General features: G+C 44.7%; 1 pseudogene across 1 annotated transcript; it reads left to right on the top strand.

The window, feature by feature from the left end:
- Positions 1 to 1,063: 1,063 nt before the first annotated feature.
- LOC125540540 (serpin-Z2A-like) lies at positions 1,064 to 3,425 on the top strand (annotated as a pseudogene). The gene is made up of 2 exons (XR_015614921.1): positions 1,064 to 1,743; positions 2,584 to 3,425. The product of XR_015614921.1 is annotated as a serpin-Z2A-like (transcript).
- The last annotated feature ends 11,416 nt before the right edge of the window (positions 3,426 to 14,841 follow it).

Below are 14,841 nucleotides of genomic sequence, written 5' to 3'. Positions count from 1 at the left end.
CAGTAGTGACACTAAGGAGCAGAGGAGCCAAGACAACTAGCAGAAGTGATATCTTCATGGCAGGTAACGTTATACAAAATAAAAAATAAGATGTAAAAGTTAGTTTAGTTAATGATGGTAATTGTATCTATTTATCAATGTGAACTGAATAGCTTTGTAATTTTCCCAATTAATCAATCAAATATATGAATTATTTTCTACCATTTTGGTGGTTTAATCATGCGCTATGAGGTTTTTATCTTCCCCAACATTTTCCCTTATTAGTCATCCATGCTTAGCACACAATGACTAATTGAAAAAAAAACTCATAGAGCATGATTAAACCATCAAAATGGTAGGAAATATTTCCTATATTGTGATAACATAAACTAAAGAATAGATCTGCTAGCAGTTGAGCTCACCTCTATGCACACTTCACTACTTTTACCAAAGATCGTGATTTGCCTATAAGTAAAATTGCGTTAAAAATGAATCAAAACAAAAGGTTCTAACCACATAAATAAATGGGTGATACTTCAAATGAACACAAGTTTCATTGAAACAAAACGTGTTTGGTAAACTCCACAAAATTGTCAAGCACGTTTGTTAGACTAACATGAACATCCACACCCAAATATTCAGAATTTTGAATATTTTTACTATTTATTTTGAATTTACTGTTCATTAGGGAGCTTATGCTCCCCAAAGCAAAAACGGCCCTCGTGCATTTGCCATGTTCAAGATTCTACAAATAATGAACAGTGATCATCATATGGAACGAGAAGTCAGTGACGCTCATCGAACGCCTTTACGGCATGGTACGCTTAAATAGATGAATCTAGACATATTTAATGTCTAGATATTCATTTCGACGTCAAGTAATCCCGGTGGAGAGAGCAGAATATTAGAGGCGCTGTTAGAAGAATGCACGACAAGTTGTGACAGACTGACAGGTGGGTGGGACAAGGAAATGATGGTGGAGATGAGAGGGAGAGAGTACTAGGCAGTTCGTTAGAACAGAGTTATCATGTGCGAACGCTGCTCGCTCATTCCGTGTGAAGCAAAGCTGCCGCCATTAATTTCCGTGTGAACGTCCAAGGCAAATGCTGTCAGCTGGTTATAAACCGGAGTAGTGCTACTGCATGACTTGATCAAAACACAAGACACGTCAACGGAGGACAAGATGGAACATGTCAAGGAGTTCCCTCGCCGCTGCCTCAAGATGCTAGCCCGATGGCTCTGCCCGGGGGCTGACGACGATCACGCCGCCATAGCCCAGAGGCTCGGCATGTTGCCCAAATCCGAGGTCGATCACGCCGACGACCTAGCCCAATGGGTCGAGGACGAGCGCGCCGCCATAGCCCAGTGGGAGGAGGCCGGGCGCGCCGCTGCCCGCGACAGCCTGCAGGCCTTCACCCTCCGCCTGAACAAGCGCCTCGCCGCTGGCGCGACAGGAGCGGCAACCTGGTCTTCTCGCCGCTGTGCCTCTACGCGGCGCTCTCGCTGTGGGCCACCGGCGCGCGCGAGCGCACCCTCGACGAGCTGCTCGGCGTCCTAGGGGTGCCTTCGCGGGACGTCCACACCTTCCACGTCTGCACGCTGGCCCGGCAGGCCCTCGCCGACCGGTCCCAGACGGGCGGCCCGCACATCAGCTTCGGGTGCAGCGTGTGGCACGACGCCACCGTGCCCCTCCGCCCCGCCTACCGCGACGTCGCCACCGAGTGGTACGAGTCCGTCATCCGCCCCGTTAACTTCCACAAGCAGGTCAGTGAATAGCGGCCGGACCCCGGAAGTGATCGATATGTCGTGTGCATTCGTTATTTTTTTGTTCGGTTCGATTTATACGGTTTATGATTTCTACGGTTTTTATACTTTGGATTATATGGTTTCATACATAGATATGGTTCGGATTCAGTAATAGCCCTTCACTTTCAGTTTGATTTTGGTAATAACCGAATTAACCAAGCTTAACATGAATTTTTGAGCCAACACATAGCTTTTTCATGTGTAAATACATGATATACATATCATAATGAGAAAAGAACAATTAGAAAAACATAAAGAAAAGACGTTGGATAAGTAGTAAGGCTAATCACGTAAACTGAAGCACTGAATGGGCTAGAAAGTATTATACTATAGCACCACATTACGCTTTTGAACACAACAAACCTCCATTTCGGTTAATTCCGTTTAACTAAATGGTTTTTGTTTTCTAACGGAAAAAACAGAAACACAAATGGTTTTCATATCTCAAAGCTGAAACCAAAACCTGAAAAAACCAAAAAGTCGATTTGGTTTGATTTTTTGTTTGGTCTTCGGTTCGGTTTTTTGTTTGGTTTTCGGTTCGGTTTTGCACACTCTGAGATGTGTGGCATATAGATATATGATTTTTCAAAGCTCCTCTCGGCATTTTATTCATTCAGTGGCAACGAATTTGAGAGCAAATTGCAGGTTAGAAAACCAGAGATTATATTAGAGTAATTTACAACACTCTCTAGTTGAAGAGCTGCTTTAGCACAACGATGTGCAACACAATTAATAGCACTCTATTATGATTGATCTGTGGCATGTAGATATATGATAATTATCGTTATGTACGTGCAGCCGGAGGAGGCAAAGGAGCAGATCAACGCATGGGTGGGGGTGTTGACGAACGACCTCGTCCCCACCTTGATCGGCCGTCACATGTTGTCCCACAACACCGACCTGGTGCTCGTCAACACCATCTACTTCAAGGGCAAGTGGAATAAGCCATTCAACGAGGAACGCCATCTGTTTCACCGCCTTGACAGCACCGCCATCGACATGCCCTTCATGCATGGCTTTAGTAGGCAAAGAATCACCTAGCATAATGGCTTCAAGGTGCTCAGCTTCGCTACGAGCAAGGCCGCCCCTTGCCTGCATAGCCGCAGCCAAAGCCGATCTAGTCAATGTGTGTCTTCCTCCCCGACGTGTGCGACGGGCTGTGTTGGTTGGCCAATCAGATCGCCTGCGACCCTGAGTTTTTGCGCAAGCACCTGCCGAGGAGCGATGTCGAGGTTGACGATTTCCGGCTGCCTACATTCAAGGTCAGCTTTGACATGACTATGAACGACATTCCCCATGACATGGGGCTCAAGGAGGCTTTTGAGCCGGGGAAGGCTGACCTATCTGATGTGGCCGAGGACAGAACAGAGGGAAGGAGGAGGCTGGCACTGCAGGAAGTGATCCACCAAACCGTCATCGAGGTGAACAAGGAAGGCACCGACTAGTGCCCTACCTCAGCCGTTACGGCGTGTGGCCTTCATTGTTGATCATCCTTTTGACTTCTTTGTCACCAAGGAGGTGTCAGGTGCAATCCTATTCGTCGGGCACGTTGTTGTCCCCACGATTAATTGAGGGGGAGGGAGGACCGAACATGCATGCTTGGGTTTATGTATGGATTTGTTTTCTTTGAAAATGTCAAATGCTATATAATAGTAACATGAATCCTTAGAATAACAACTTCATAGAAATCCCTCAAAAAAACAACTTCACAGAAATATACAAATGCAACTAAATTTTTGAGGTGCCTTAGTATTCTTCCTCCTGCATCCATAGATAGTGCGCAGTACGCAATACTCGTTGTCACATCTGGGTCTCCTTAGACTAGTGAACTTGTCTAAACCCAATAGCTTGTAAAAGCTACGCCTGGAATTAGTCATTGATATAGACCAGAAGATGTTGGCAACATCAATCTACGTACCAAATTGCCGCACCGGATAAGAAAACGTCGAAGATGGCTTGTATAACGCTCCTGGCCCAGCTAGACGGAGTCGGGGAACACAACTATCACACGCTCCGGATTGAGACCGAAACTAGCCAACCTTTGTCGATTGGAACTAGAGCCGAAGAAACATTTACGCTCCATCCATTCTGTAGAACAGAGCCACTGAGACAAATCTGCACAAAAAAAAACAATCTGGAGAACTAGATCTGGGATACACGCTTCCAAACGTTGTAAAAAGGCACCATCATGAGAAGAAGGAGACATGAAGGACTTATTCCATGCCAACAACAGCTCCATCACCTCAATATTGACAATTGGGGACCATAAACACAACTAAAAACCTTACGCTATGATCACCAGTTCGAAACAACATGATCCCCGCCCCCACTAGTCGCCAAAGCGGCCAAGGGAGGGACAAGGTGCGCGTCGACGATGGTGATCTGACTTTCGTGCTCCAACTCCAGCCATGTCGACCTGTGGGCTCACGGGCCTGGATAGGGCTCTTACCAATGAGGTTATAGTCGGCGGTGGTGTGCTCATCGGTATTCGTACTTGTGGTGACCATTTCATCTTGCGGTGGCGGATTCACTGTGGATTGTGGTGACCATTCCATCTTGCAGCGTCGGGACGTCGACGCTTCATTGGTGCTTCAATTGTTAGAAATATGCCCTAGAGGCAATAATAAAATGGTTATTATTGTATTTCCTTGTTCATGATAATTGTCTATTGTTCATGCTATAATTGTATTAACTGGAAACCATAATACATGTGTGAATACATAGACCACAACATGTCCCTAGTAAGCCTCTAGTTGACTAGCTCGTTGATCAATAGATGGTTATGGTTTCCTGACCATGGACATTGGATGTCATTGATAACGTGATCACATCATTAGGAGAATGATGTGATGGACAAGACCCAATCCTAAGCATAGCACAAGATCGTGTAGTTCGTTTGCTAGAGCTTTTCTAATGTCAAGTATCATTTCCTTAGACCATGAGATTGTGCAACTCCCGGATACCATATGAATGCTTTGGGTGTACCAAACGTCACAACGTAAATGGGTGGCTATAAAGGTGCACTACAGGTATCTCCGAAAATGTCTGTTGGGTTGGTACGAATCGAGACTGGGATTTGTCACTCCGTATGACGGAGAGGTATCTCTGGGCCCACTCGGTAATGCATCATCATAATGAGCTCAATGTGACTAAGCAGTTAGTCACGGGATCATGCATTACGGAACGAGTAAAGTGACTTGCCGGTAACGAGATTGAATGAGGTATTGGGATACCAACGATCAAATCTCGGGCAAGTAACATACCGATAGACAAAGGGAATTGTATACGGGATTGATCGAATCCCCGACATCGTGGTTCATCCGATGAGATCATCGTGGAACATGTGGGAGCCAATATGGGTATCCAGATCCCGCTATTGGTTATTGGCCGGAGAGGTTTCTCGGTCATGTATGCATGGTTCCCGAACCCGTAGATTCTACACACTTAAGGTTCGGTGACGCTAGAGTTGTTATGGGAAATAGTACGTGGTTACCAAAGGTAGTTCGGAGTCCCGGATGAGATCCCGGACGTCACGAGGAGCTCCGGAATGGTCCGGCGGTGAAGATTGATATATTGTACAAAGGGTATTGGAGTCCGGAAGTGTTCTGGGGGTATCAGGCTATGGCCAGCATGACCGAAAGGTATTTCGGGAGCCCCGGCAAGTGTTGGAGGGCCTCATGGGCCAAAGGGGAAGGGGAAAACCAGCCCACTAAGGGGTGGTGCACCCCCCCCCCACACACACACCCTTTCCCACATTGCTTGGGGAGGTGGGGCGCCTCCACCTGGCTTGGGAGGCAAGCCTCCACCTGCTTGGCTTGGGGGGCAAGTCTCCCTAGGATTTTCCCTAGGGAGATCCAATCTGCCTGGCCGCCGCCCCTAGGGGAAACCCTAGGGCACCTCCCCCTCTCCCCTTGCCCCTATATATAGTGGAGGGGTGGGAGGGCAGCCGCACCCCTTCCCTGGCGTAGCCCCTCCCTCCTCCAACTCTTCCTTCACCTCCGTAGAGCTTGGCGAAGCCCTGCAGGAATACCATAAGCTCCACCACCACGCCGTCGTGCTGCCGGAGTTCTCCCTCAACTTATCCTCTACCCTTGTTGGATCAAGAAGGAGGAGACGTCCCCGGGCTATACGTGTGTTGAACGCGGAGGCGCCGTTCGTTCGGCGCTAGATCGGATCTTCCGCGATTTGAATCGCCGCGAGTACGACTCCATCAACCGCATTCTTATAACGCTTCCGCTTAGCGATCTTCAAGGGTATGAAGATGCACTCCCTCTCTCTTGTTGCTAGTATCTCCTAGATTGATCTTGGTGACATGTAGGAAAATTTTGAATTATTGCTACGTTCCCCAACAGTGGCATCATGAGCTAGGTCTATGCGTAGATTCTATGCACGAGTAGAACACAAAGTAGTTGTGGGCGATGATTTGTTCAATTTGCTTGCCGTTACTAGTCTTATCTTGATTCGGCGGCATTGTGGGATGAAGCGGCCCGGACCGACCTTACACGTACACTTACATGAGACAGGTTCCACCGACTGACATGCACTTGATGCATAAGGTGGCCAGCGGGTGTCTATCTCTCCCACTTTAGTCGGATTGGATTCGATGAAGAGGGTCCTTATGAAGGGTAAATAGCAATAGGCATATCACCGTTGTGGCTTTTGCGTAGGTAAGAAACGTTCTTGCTAGAAACCCATAGCATCCACGTAAAACATGCAACAACAATTAGAGGACGTCTAACTTGTTTTTGCAGGGTATGCTATGTGATGTGATATGGCCAAAAGGATGTGACGAATTATATATATGTGATGTATGAGATTGATCATGTTCCTGTAATAGGAATCACGACTTGCATGTCGATGAGTATGACAACCGGCAGGAGCCATAGGAGTTGTCTTAATTTATTGTATGACGTACGTGTCAATGAAAAACGCTATGTAATTACTTTACTTTATTGCTAACCGTTAGCCATAGTAGGAGAAGTAATAGTTGGCGAGACAACTTCATGAAGACACGATGATGGAGATCATGATGATGGAGATCATGGTGTCATGCCGGTGACGAAGGTGATCATGCCGCGCCTTGAAGATGGAGATCAAAAGGCGCAAGATGATATTGGCCATATCATGTCACTTTATGATTTGCATGTGATGTTTGTCATGTTTACATCTTATTTGCTTAGAACGACGGTAGCATAAATAAGATGATCCCTCACTAAAATTTCAAGAAAGTGTTCCCCCTAACTGTGCACCGTTGCGAAGGTTCATTGTTTTGAAGCACCACGTGATGATCGGGTGTGATAGATTCTAACGTTCGCATACAACGGGTGTAAGCTAGATTTACACATGCGAAACACTTAGGTTGACTTGACGAGCCTAGCATGTACAGACATGGCCTCGGAACACAAGAGACTGAAAGGTCGAACATGAGTCGTATAGTAGATACGATCAACATGAAGATGTTCACCGATGATGACTAGTCCGTCTCACGTGATGATCGGACACGGCCTAGTTGACTCGGATCATGTATCACTTAGATGACTAGAGGGATGTCTATCTAAGTGGGAGTTCATTAAATAATCAGATGAACTTAATTATCATAAACATAGTCAAAAGGTCTTTGCAAATTATGTCGTAGCTTACACTTTAGTTCTACTGTTTAGATATGTTCTTAGAGAAAATTTAGTTGAAAGTTGGTAGTAGCAATTTTGCGGACTGGGTCCGTAAACTGAGGATTGTCCTCATTGCTGCGCAGAAGGATTATGTCCTTAATGCACCGCTCAGTGTGTGGAACCTCGAGCGTCGGTTGTGGATGTTGCGAACATCTGACATACACGTTTTGATGACTACATGATAGTTCAGTGCGTAGTGCTAAATGGTTTAGAATTGAGGCACCAAAGACGTTTTTGAAACATCGCAGAACATATGAGATATTCAAAGGACTGAAATTGGGATTTCAGGCTAGTGCCCACGTCAAGAGGTATGAGACCTCTGACAAGTTTCTTAAGCCTGCAAACTAAGGAGAAAAGCGCAATCATTGAGCATGTGCTCAGATTATATGAGTAGTACAATCGCTTGAATCAAGTGGGAGTTAATCTTCCAGATGAGATAGTGATGGTTCTCCAAAGTCACTGCCACCAAGCTACTAGAGCTTCGTGATGAACTATAACATATCAGGGATAGATATGATGATCCTTGAGTTATTCGCGACACCGCGAAAGTCGAAATCAAATAGGAGCATCAATTGTTGATGGTTTGTAAAACCACTAGTTTCAAGAAGGGCAAGGGCAAGAAAGGGATACTTCATGAAACGACAAATCAGTTGCTGCTCTAGTGAAGAAACCCGAGGTTGAACCCAAACCCGAGACTAAGTGCTTCTATAATAAGAGGAACGGTCACTAAAGCAGAACTACGCTAGATACTTGGTAGATGAGAAGGCTGGCAAGGTCGACAGAAGTATTTTGAATATACGTTATATTATTGTGTACTTTACTAGTACTCCTAGTAGCACCAGGGTAATAAACACCGATTCGGTTGCTAAGTGTTAGTAACTCGAAATAAAAGGCTACGGAGACTAGCTAAAGGTGAGATGACGATATGTGTTGGAAGTGTTTCCAAGGTTGATGTGATCAAACATCACACGCTCCGTCTACCATCGGGATTGGTGTTGAACCTAAATAATTGTTATTTGGTGTTTGCGTTGAGCATAGACATGATTGGATTATATTTATCGCAATACGGTTATTCATTTAAGGAGAATAATGGTTGCTCTGTTTATTTGAATAATACCTTCAATGGTCTTGCACCTAAAATGACTGGTTTATTGAATCTCGATCGTAGTGATACACATGTTCATGCCAAAAGATATAAGATAGTAATGATAGTACCACATACTTGTGGCACTGCAATTTGAGTCATATTTGTATAAAACGCATGAAGAAGCTCCATGTTGATGGATCTTTGGACTCACTCGTTTTTGAAAATATTGAGACATGCGAACCATGTCTATTGGTAATTATGCATGAAGAAACTCCATACAGATGGATCGTTTGGACTCACTTGACTTTGAATCACTTGAGACATGCAAATCATACCACATGGGCAAGATGACAGAAAGGCCTCGTTTTCAGTAAGATGGAACAAGAAAGCAACTTGTTGGAAGTAATACATTTTAATGTGTGCAGTCCAATGAGTGCTGAGGCACGCAGTGAATATCGTTATGTTCTTACTTCACAGATGATTTGAGTAGATGCTAAGTATATTTACTTGATGAAACACAAGTCTGAATTATTGAAAGGTTCAAATAATTTCAGAGTGAAGTTGAAGATCATCGTGACAAGAGGATAAAATGTCTATGATATGATCATAGAGATGAATATCTGAGTTACGAGTTTGGCACACAATTAAGACATTGTGGAAATTATTTCACGACTAATACCGCCTGGAACACCATAGTGTGATGGTGTGTCCGAACATCATAGATGCACCCTATTGGATGTGGTGCATACCATGATGTCTCTTATCGAATTACCACTATCGTCTATGGGTTAGGCATTAGAGACAACCGCATTCACTTTATATAGGGCACCACGCAATTCCGTTGAGACGACACCGTATGAACTATGGTTTAGAGAAACCTAAGCTGACATTTCTTAAAAGTTTGGGGTTGCGACGCTTATGTGAAAAAGTTTCAGGCTGATAAGCTCGAACCCAAAGCGGATAAATGCATCTTCATAGAATACCCAAAACAGTTGGCTATACCTCCTATTTTAGATCCGGAAGCAAAAGTGATTGTTTCTACAAACGGGTCCTTTCTCGAGGAAAAGTTTCTCTCGAAAGAATTGAGTGGGAGGATGGTGGAGACTTGATGAGGTTATTGAACCGTCACTTCAACTAGTGTGTAGCAGGGCACAGGGAGTTGTTCCTGTGGCACCTACATCAATTGAAGTGGAAGCTTATGATAGTGATCATGAAACTTAGGATCAAGTCACTACCAAACCTCGTAGGTCGACAAGGATGCGTACTACTTCAGAGTGGTACGTAATCCTGTCTTGGAAGTCATGTTGCTAGACAACAATGAACCTACGAGCTATGGAGAAGCGATGGTGGGCCCGGATTCCGATGAATGGCTCGAGGCCAAAAAATCCGAGAGGATCCATGTGTGAAAACAAAGTATAGACTTTGGAAGAACTACTTGATGGTCGTAAGGCTATTGGGTATAGATGGATTTTAAAAGGAAGACGGACAATGATGGTAAGTATCACCATTAAGAAAGCTCGACTTGTCGTTAAGATGTTTTCCGACAAGTTCAAGGAGTTGACTACGATGAGACTTTCTCACTCGTAGCGATGCTAAGAGTCTGTTGGAATTATATTAGCAGTTACTGCATTATTTATGAAATCTTGCAAATAGGATGTCAAAACATTGTTTCCTCGACGATTTTCTTGAGGAAAGGTTGTATGTGATACAACCAGAAGATTTTGTCAATCCTGAAAGATGCTAACAAGTATGCAAAGCTCCGGCAATCCTTCTAAGGACTGGAGTAAGCATCTCGGAGTTGGAATGTACGCTTTGATGAGATGATCAAAGATTTTGGGTTTATACAAAGTTTATGAGAAACTTGTATTTACAAAGAAGTGAGTGGGAGCACTATATAATTTTTGATGAGTATATGTTGTTAACATATTGTTGATCAGAAATGATGTAGAATTTCTGGAAAGCATACAGGGTTATTTGAAAAGTGTTTTTTAATGGAAAACCTGGATTAAGCTACTTGAACATTGAGCATCAAGATCTATAAGGATAGACCAAAAATGCTTAATAGTACTTTCAAATGAATACATACCGTGACAAGATTTTGAAGGAGTTCAAAATAGATCAGCAAAGAAGGAGTTCTTGGCTGTGTTACAAGGTGTGAGTATTGAGTAAGACTCAAGACCCGACCACGGTAGAAGAGAGAGAAAGGACGAAGGTCATCCCCTATGCTTTAGACGTAGGCTCTACAGTATGCTATGCTGTGTACCGCACCTGAAGTGTGCCTTGCCTTGAGTCAGTCAAGGGGTACAAGAGTGATCCAGGAATGGATCACATGACAGCGGTTGAACTTATCCTTAGTAACTAGCGGACTAAGGAATTTTCTCGATTATGGAGGTGGTAAAAGAGTTCGTCATAAAGGGTTACGTCGTTGCAAACTTTGACACTGATCCGGATGACTCTAAGTAGTAAACCGGATTCGTATAGTAGAGAAGTTATTTGGAATAGCTCCAAGTAGCGCGTGGTAACTACATCTACAAGATGACATAGAGATTTGTAAAGCACACACGGATTTGAAAGGTTCAGACCCGTTGACTAATAACCTCTCTCACAAGCGAGATATGAACAAACCCCATGGGTGCTGGATTCATTACAATCACATAGTGATGTGAACTAGATTATTGACTCTAGTGCAAGTGGGAGACTGTTAGAAATATGCCCTAGAGGCAATAATAAAATGGTTATTATTGTATTTCCTTGTTCATGATAATTGTCTATTGTTCATGCTATAATTGTATTAACTGGAAACCATAATACATGTGTGAATACATAGAGCACAACATGTCCCTAGTAAGCCTCTAGTTGACTAGCTCGTTGATCAATAGATGGTTATGGTTTCCTGACCATGGACATTGGATGTCATTGATAACGGGATCACATCATTAGGAGAATGATGTGATGGACAAGACCCAATCCTAAGCATAGCACAAGATCGTGTAGTTCGTTTGCTAGAGCTTTTCTAATGTCAAGTATCATTTCCTTAGACCATGAGATTGTGCAACTCCCGGATACCATAGGAATGCTTTGGGTGTACCAAACGTCACAATGTAACTGGGTGGCTATAAAGGTGCACTACAGGTATCTCCGAAAATGTCTGTTGGGTTGGTACGAATTGAGACTGGGATTTGTCACTCCGTATGACGGAGAGGTATCTCTGGGCCCACTCGGTAATGCATCATCATAATGAGCTCAATGTGACTAAGCAGTTAGTCACGGGATCATGCATTACGGAACAAGTAAAGTGACTTGCCGGTAACGAGATTGAACGAGGTATTGGGATACCAACGATCGAATCTCGGGCAAGTAACATACCAATCGACAAAGGGAATTGTATACGGGATTGATCGAATCCCCGACATCGTGGTTCATCCGATGAGATCATCGTGGAACATGTGGGAGCCAATATGGGTATCCAGATCCCGCTATTGGTTATTGGCCGGAGAGGTGTCTCAGTCATGTATGCATGGTTCCCGAACCCGTAGGGTCTACACACTTAAGGTTCGGTGACGCTAGAGTTGTTATGGGAAATAGTATGTGGTTACCGAAGGTAGTTCGGAGTCCCGGATGAGATCCCGAATGTCACGAGGAGTTCCGGAATGGTCCGGCGATGAAGATTGATATATTGGACGAAGGGTATTAGAGTCCGGAAGTGTTCTGGGGGTACCAGGCTATGGCCAGTATGACCGAAAGGTGTTTCGGGAGCCCGACAAGTGTTGGGGGGCCTCATGGGCCAAAGGGCAAGGGGCAAACCAGCCCACTAAGGGGTGGTGCACCCCCCCACACCATTTCCCACGTTGCTTGGGGAGGTGGGGCGCCTCCACCTGGCTTGGGAGGCAAGCCTCCACCTGCTTGGCTTGGGGGGCAAGTCTCCCTAGGATTTTCCCTAGGGAGATCCAATCTGCCTGGCCGCCGCTCCTAGGGGAAACCCTAGGGCGCCTCCCCCTCTCCCCTTGCCCCTATATATAGTGGAGGGGTGGGAGGGCAGCCGCGCCCCTTCCCTGGCGCAGCCCCTCCCTCCTCCAACTCTTCCTTCTCCTCCGTAGAGCTTGGCGAAGCCCTGCAGGAATACCACAAGCTCCACCACCACGCCGTCGTGCTGCCAGAGTTCTCCCTCAACTTCTCCTCTCCCCTTGCTGGATCAAGAAGGAGGAGACGTCCCCGGATTGTACGTGTGTTGAACGCGGAGGCGCCGTCCGTTCGGCGCTAGATCGGATCTTCCGTGATTTGAATCGCCGCGAGTACGACTCCATCAACCGCGTTCTTGTAACGCTTCCGCTTAGCGATCTTCAAGGGTATGAAGATGCACTCCCTCTCTCTCGTTGCTAGTATCTCCTAGATTGATCTTGGTGACACGTAGGAAAATTTTGAATTATTGCTACGTTCCCCAACATCAATGGGCGGGTGTGCTGCGAAACATCAACCAGATCACCATGCGACCTTGCGGTGCTGCAGGCTGGCTAGCAGGCTGCAGTAGTCGGTGGAGCAAAGGGGGCTCGCCAGCATTGCGATGAAGAAACGTCGGGGCTGCCCGGAGCTGCAGTGAGGCGCGCGAGCTTTTTGAAGCTCCGCCGGGTTGCTATTAAGTGTCGTCAAAGATGGAATGAAGCATCGTCGGAGCTGTAATGAAGCATCGCGGGGGTCGTTGAAGCTTCGCTTGGGTCGCAATGAAGCACCATCAGCGCTGCAATAGAGCGGTGCTGGGCGCCATTGATGTTGCGTGGTGCTGCCATGAATCTGCTGTGTGGTGCTCCCATGGGAGCTGCTTGATCCTGTGGCTAGTAGCATCTGAATCAGCTGGCGGAGCTACATGTACCCATACAGGGGCCATGCCCCCCCCAACCTTGACAAAATTCCTTAGGAAAAAAATGAAGGTGCTTAATTAGGAAAAAAAAGTATAGCCTTTGGCCCCCTCAGAGATTGATGTATTACCTTTCACCCCTCCAGCGTTTCCTGTGTAGCTCCGCCACTGCCTGCTCCTTGGCATCTTCACCAGCGGGTTCGAATGGCTCGACTTCACCCCCTTGATGGACCCGCCCGACCGCATTAGCTTAATTACTTGACTCTTTGTACACTCTAGAATTCTCTGTTTGATTACATCTAAACTTGATAGTATTCTCCTTTAGAAATATCTGTCAACTTATCTAATAGATTTGTAGAGTCTAAAACACTCTACCTAGTTTTATAGATATTTAGGGATACTATGTCTAAGAAGTGCTATAATGCATTAAGCGCACAAATTAATTCAGTTATTAAAGTGCTAGTTTTATAAGATTGGTTTTTATGAAATCTGTTGTAACAAATATTCCTCCTTTAATACATCTTTTGACTGACATGTTTTTGTACGAATGCTTCCAATATATACCCTTTGGATCAAGGGAATGTAACACCAAATTTCAATTATTGCAATCATATAACTCAATTGTATATGATTTCTAACAAACTGCTAGATTCATTGAAATTTGTTTTGTCCCCCCCCCCCACACACACACACGCGCGCGCGCATGCGCAAACAAAAATAGTGTGGAGAACCCAAATAATCATTTCTTTGAATCTCTGTTTAGTTCATACATGATCAAGAAGTCATGATCTTGCAACTTAACATTTTTCCTATTACTGTGTTTTTGAATCAATGTGAGAAAAAAACCTATTTAGGACTTGGTCCAAACAAGAATTGGGATAAAATAGAAAAGTTCGGTATAAATATCTCATAATCAGTTCTTTTGGTGCGTATTATGATGACAAGGGGGGACCACAGTCTCTGTCAGTTTCGGTGTCTTCAAGATAGCCAACTTTAAGTCCTAGAGACCAAGAGAGCTGCCAACCACATTGTAGGTCAGATCACTAAGGAGCTGGTGGAGAACTTTATCAACGGACTTGACGCGTTGTCATCTGATCCTTCTTCGCAGTTGAAGCAAGATGAAGATCGTCATGCTAAACAACATCAACATATGCAATAATTTTTCTCCATCAAATTATAAGAAGTATCACAATGTGTTTCACTTATCATTGCTAACAGTTGTCCAAATCACCTATCACCAAGAGTGTATTATTATCTTTTAAATGAATGTAATAATTAAGACGTTTGTTGTTCTTGTTTTGGGGTAAACTAAAATCTATATGAAAATTATACGATAAATGGATGGCGATATTTGTTTCTTGGGTTTGTGGTATTGTTTCTTCGGATATAATCAAATAAGTACATTATCCTGGTGGCTTTCTATTTTAAGTTAAATTTGTGTGCCTATT

The sequence above is a fragment of the Triticum urartu genome, chromosome 2A, assembly GCF_056163025.1.
Source record: "Triticum urartu cultivar PI428250 chromosome 2A, HENAU_Tu73, whole genome shotgun sequence".
NCBI classification, from domain to species: Eukaryota; Viridiplantae; Streptophyta; class Magnoliopsida; order Poales; family Poaceae; genus Triticum; species Triticum urartu.
The sequence above is the reverse complement of the archived record's forward strand: the minus strand, read 5'-3'. Positions and strand labels throughout refer to the sequence as shown.